The 5,786-nt window shown below is 40.1% G+C and overlaps 1 protein-coding gene across 3 annotated transcripts in view; it reads left to right on the forward strand.

The window, feature by feature from the left end:
- The first annotated feature begins 1,465 nt into the window (after positions 1–1,465).
- Positions 1,466–5,786, forward strand: part of si:dkeyp-67f1.2 (FAM3 metabolism regulating signaling molecule D) — a 14,702-nt gene continuing 10,381 nt past the window's right edge. For all 3 annotated transcript variants that reach the window (XR_520342.1, XM_008285821.1, XM_008285829.1), the window contains exon 1: positions 1,466–1,581. The gene's annotated coding sequence lies outside the window, so the exon portion shown is untranslated. The remainder of the gene's footprint in view (positions 1,582–5,786) is intronic.

Here is a 5,786-nt window from a genome sequence, read left to right on the forward strand (position 1 = left end):
CTCAAAGTCCATGAGAATCAAAATTAATAAATCACATTGACGGAGAATGAATGGCTTCAGGATTCTTTGAGGCTTTCAAGCTTTTTGATGAGTAATGAACTCCCCATTCATTAGAAACCCCTTTTTTGTGCGACTGCTTTTATTTTTGAGAACCAACGGGAGCTTTGTGTCACCATATGTAGTGTCATGTCAGTGTATAAGGGATGCTTTCTCAAAGTTCTCGTTCATTCAGTGTCACATCTGATGGCAAATTTTTAAAAAAAGCCTTTTCAGAGGTCTTGGCTTGCAAATTAATATGTAAGCTCTCTGAAAGAACATCCTGGAGCTTCTTTTTAATAAGATTTCTGACATTTAAATTTTGCATGGATTACTATCACAATATGGGTCATTTTTATGCTCTTTTAAAAATCCTAATTTATGTTGAAAAATAAAAAAAATGTTGATGTATTTGTTGTTTGAAATAAATTTAATTTAAAACGGCAGCGGTTCCAGTTTCTTGTGTTTGTCTGGAGTGTAAATGAATAGTTGGACGGAGCTGTCCAAACAACAGGGATGAAAGGAAATGATTGATTGCAACACATTTGAATGCTTTTTTTTTTCAATCCACTGTAGTGTTTGTCCTTTGTTTTTATTAATGATATTCACAGATGAGCATGTAACTATGATTTTTGTTTTTTTCCCTTTTCATGGTCTGTAACTGTAACTAGTAGTATTGACAGGTGGCCTGCTCATGAGGCTGGCAGGCCTTTTCATCGCTCGTGCCAAAACACACATCACACCTGATGAGCGGCTAATACGAGCCGGATTCATTATTCCCAGCCTGATGTAAGCTGCTGCTTAACAATGAACGGGAAAAATTAAACAAAAGATCCGTTCCCAGTGGTTTTAATTAAACCATATCTCAACTGGATCAGTAACCAGAGAAAGTGATGGCATGTTCACAATTGTATTATTTATTTTTTTCCCTTTATTTGCAGTATTCAACAAGCAATGGCCAAGTTGCAAATGTACTATTTCATAATGTATTGTTTTCAATTAATAGTCGGGACTTGCCAAAATAAGACCTTGAACAGAGAAATTAATTTAGAATGGTAATATACTCGTGCCTCACAACTCTGGCTCCGGAAATTATGCTACAGTCTTAAAAATACATTGAATATTACATAAGGAAGTGTCCTAAATTCTAGCAGTCTTGCATTTTAAGTATGATCTCAGTGTTTTATACAATAATGCATGAGTGAATGTGGACGTGATCATCCACTGAAATGGACCTCTTCTCCAAAGTAGGTGAACTATGTTGGCACCTGCAACAGCAAAAAACTGCAAGTGTCATTGAGAGGTCATGTGACACGCGACTAACTGTCACGTGGTCCTGCTAAAGAAGGGGGCGTGGAAACAGGTGATAGCGGCACCAAGAAGTAGGAAGTAAATAAGTATGGCGTTACCATCGCTGTGACAGTGAGACAGGAACTTTTTCTTTTTTTTTTTTAATTTTTCTTACAGGCTTCAATGTGCTGAGCTCCAGACTTTATCATGACAGTGGGTTAACCAGGCTCTGAAGGGATGTCAGCAGCACATGAGGTATGTTACAGCCATATGGTAACCAGTTGGACTCCTGCTGAAAGTCCAACTGGTTTTCACGCATATTCCTTCATCTCCAACACTGCAGCCGCTTATAGCTGCAGGTGAGAGGAGATGATGGAGATTAAATTCATGCGTGTGTTGGGTTAAACGTGTCCGGACCTGCTGGTGTGTAATGGAGAAGCCTGTAGAAGGAGTCTGGGGGAGTTAAAACAGGCTGAGATCATGTGTTGGGCAAGTAACGGAGCTGCGCGTTTAGAACACACAGTACCAGTAACCGTTTAGCTGCACTTTAAATAGGCGGTAATCAGAGTACAGGTGCAATATTCGAAGTAATAGATTACATAGATGTTATTGCTTGTTTAAATTCTACATTATTTACTCAGAAATTTAATGTAGATGTAATTTAATTAGACTCTTACACGTCAATTTGCTGAATTAGCGCGCTAGCTGCTTAGATAAATTGCTAATTAGCATATTAGCGAAGCTGCTAGCTTACTAATTAACAAACAAACCACGTAGTGGCGAAATGCTAATTCACAACTCGCATAATAAGTACTATATTTTGTCTATTTTCTTTAACCCAGTAACGTATATATTTATATACATTTATATACATACATATATATATATTTGCCTGAATTTCTTGTAATAGTGTTTGAGAGTTACACCCTTTAAGCACGCTAGTTAGCCTTTAGCATGCTAGTTAGCCTCTTCGCTATGCAGCACTGTAGATTTAGGTTCTTGTTCTTTTCAATTAAATGAAAACAATATTGCCAAAGCATTAAGGATAGTGTAACTTAAAAAACAAAATGAATTAAATTTAAAAAACACAATGCAGTTTATTAAGCGTAATAAAGAATGTTAGGATTTATCTTTAGGGTCAATTCAAAGACTACAACAGTTCATTTTTAGCAGGATGGCAGCTGGAGAACAGAGCAACGACACACAAGAGAACAAAGAACATTTTGAAGAATATTCTTTCACATTTTTCATGTCACAACTTGTTAGGAAGATGGGGGCAGAACACAGGGCCAGCCAGGCTGTGACGCCCCTGGAGGAGACGGGGTGAAGGGCCTTGCTCAAGGGCCCTGAAGTGGCAGCTTGGCAGTTTGGGGTCTTGAACCCCTGATCGGTATCCTAAAGCCTTAACTGCTGAGCCACCACTGCCCCTGGGTAGAAAATGTAAAAAAGGGAAATGAATAAGATGATAAATAAAAAACAAGAGAAGGGCAAAAAACTGTAAATAGGTTTGTGTGTGTGTGTGTGTGTGTGTGTGTGTGTGTGTGTGTGTGTGTGTGTGTGTGCACGCGCCATGCGTACAATACGCTATGTCAAAATAATTGTCATATTCAGTGAAGTTTTAATTACGCTGCCTCAGCCTCTGACATGCAGTCACAGTGCAGCTGGCTATGCTGGGAGCCCCCTTTCCTCACAGAATCTATTGTCTTTTATTGTCCTCTAGTTCTTTGAAGTTTGTGATTAAACCATCAGACTTCTTAACGTTTTCCTGTGTCGCATCGTGTCTGGAACCACACTCTTTGTTTTGTTGGTATCCATGCCGCCTTCTTGTGTCCTTTCACTGTGGCTGGACCGGGGTCACCGAGTCCACGTTTGATCGGGATCTGTCTCTGCTTTGCATCTCTGGCAGTAAAGAGATATTCTGCCAATTTATATTCATGGTTTAGGGCCAGATAGTAATGAAGTTTGTTCTGAGTTTAGGTTTCATTCCTCCAGTGTTCCAGATAAGCATCTTCTGTTAATGTAATAGTCTGGATGACTGATTAGCAGCTGGAGAGCGGTGTTGGTCCGGGATTGATCGGTGTTATCTGATCAGTAAGTGTCAGGCCCGGTTGACAGAAGGGACTTTTTGGGGGGTTCTGCTCCTGGGTTTTTTGTGCCTGAAATCTAAGTCTGTCTCGGGGGATTGATTTGAGATGTAACCAAAATGGAAGCGTTTTTTTTTTTTCTTCTCACTGTTAAAAATCAGTGAGTAATGGCCTCACGCTGCCCTGCATGCTTTTGTTGGGGTTTTTCTTGGGAGTTTAATATGGACATACAGAATTCATCGCCCATTTCATGCTGTGGGGCAAGCAAAGTGGAAACAAAATATTTTGTGGAACTATAAATTAGCATAGTTCTATTTTAATTGTGTTTCCTGGTTTTGTGTGGAAAATAAAAGGGCGAGTTTTACAAATATCACCGTCAGAATGACTCAGGTAGCAATGCTGTGTGAATGTCACAATCATTATTTAAAATATGTTACTCACTTTAAATAGCTGAATGTTGTTCTGTTAGTGAAATATAGTCTAGAAGTAGTGGTGGTCGGATGAATATTATGAATCCTCTATGAAGGAACAGCAACACTTTTACAGCACCTATAAAATGTGTTCGTCCCACTTAGAAGGTTTCCCCTTTTATTACTTTTCAATATTGAACATGGTCAGTTTAATTCAGCTTTTTTGAGAAGAAATTACAAAAAGGTCCTTTCAGATTTCAGTCAATTTAAAATAGAAAATGTAAAATAAGTATTTAGTAGGTGACCTTTGGCCAGAGTACAGCTTCTAGCCTGTGTGGATACATCTGTCAGCCTTGCACAACACCACGCTGCGGTTTTACTTCGTTCTTCATTGCAAAACTGTTCCAGCTCTGTCAAGTTGCACAGGGATTACGGTTGAACAGCCCTTTTCAAGTCCAGTCACAAATTCCCATTTGGATTGAGGTCTGGGTTTGGACTTGGCCACCCCCAGAAGATTTAACTTGTTGTCTTCAAACCATTTCTGTGTAGCTTCGGCTGTTTGCTTCGGGTCATTGTGTTGCTGGAAAACAAATCTTCTCCCAAGTTTCAGTTCTCTTGCAGACGGCATCAGGCTGTCCTCTGGTATTTCTGCATTCATTTTGCCTTTCCATTTCAAGGCCATTCATCATGATGCTGCCACCTCCGTGCTTTGTGGCAGCGATGGCGTGTTTGATAGCCATAAAACCAAAGAGCCTTCTTCCAGTTGACTTACCCAAATGCCTCCTGATGAACCTTAGTTATGTTGCTTTTGCCAACAGTGGCTTTCTCTTTGTCTCCCGTGTAGCTTTGACTGGTGAAGAAAAGGCCACAGTTGTTGTATTCGCTGCTGATGACTCCACTAGAGGAGTCATCGGTGTCTTGGTGGCCTCTCTCAAGTCTCTTTCTTGCAGTTTTTAAGGCTGCTGCTGCTCCAGGCAGATTTACACTTGGGCCATATTCCTGCCATTTGTTAATGATGGATTTAACGGGACTCCAAGGAATATTCAGTGACTTGGAAATTTTCTTGACTTATCCTCTGACTTATGCTTTTCAATAACCTTTACACAGAGTTGCTCGGAGTGTTCTTTTGCCTTCATGGTGTAGTTACAGCCAGGAGTACTGATTCAGCAGCAAGTAGACCCACTCAGATAATCTCTATTTCACTAATTGTGTGACTTCTAGCACCGACCAGCTGCACCTGTGTTGTGAATACAATCACTTATTTGACATTTTATAGTAATAACTATTTGACATTTGCCTTGTAATAATCTGCTTTCACTGCTACGTGAATGAGTCTCCATGCTAACGTATTTCTGTTCTGTTCAAAAAAAAAACAATCCAATGGGGGTGAGTACTTTTTACAAGCACCGTAACTTCAAAAGAAAAACTCTGAAAGCATTTTTGGAATGAATAAACGTGATGGTACAAGGCCCCATCATCTTTTTATTGAACCTTCCTCACTATTTTGTAGATCTACGTGGAATTATTCAGGTTGCCTTTCACTCTCATGGCCGTGATGCTGGAAACTACAATAGGTTGGGGGGAGGGGAGGGTAATACTTTTGCAGAATAGCACTTAATGTAATCACATTACATTTGTCTGCAGCAGCACAGTCAGTGTAAGGTGTTACTGCTCCTACTCATCAGTTAACGGCACTACTTCTACTTCACGGCGGCCTTCTGCTTTCTGTAGGTGTCGCTTTGATTCTGTCAGACATGCAGTTGAACCTTGTTCTTCCCACAACATTTTTCTGTGAAGTGCTCTTTGTTCTGGCATTCGCTAACGTCGCTGTTGGCTTTGTGGTAATGCCGTTATTAAAGAGCAGAAAGGAAAGATCTTGTTTCTGTCCTCCTGGTGAGGGTAGAGATTTATTCTGATAGGTGAGCATATGTAAGGTTTGACGTGATGTGACACGGCGTCTCTGACA

This window comes from Stegastes partitus, unplaced genomic scaffold (assembly GCF_000690725.1).
Source record: "Stegastes partitus isolate 25-593 unplaced genomic scaffold, Stegastes_partitus-1.0.2 Scaffold10, whole genome shotgun sequence".
Classification (NCBI taxonomy): domain Eukaryota; kingdom Metazoa; phylum Chordata; class Actinopteri; family Pomacentridae; genus Stegastes; species Stegastes partitus.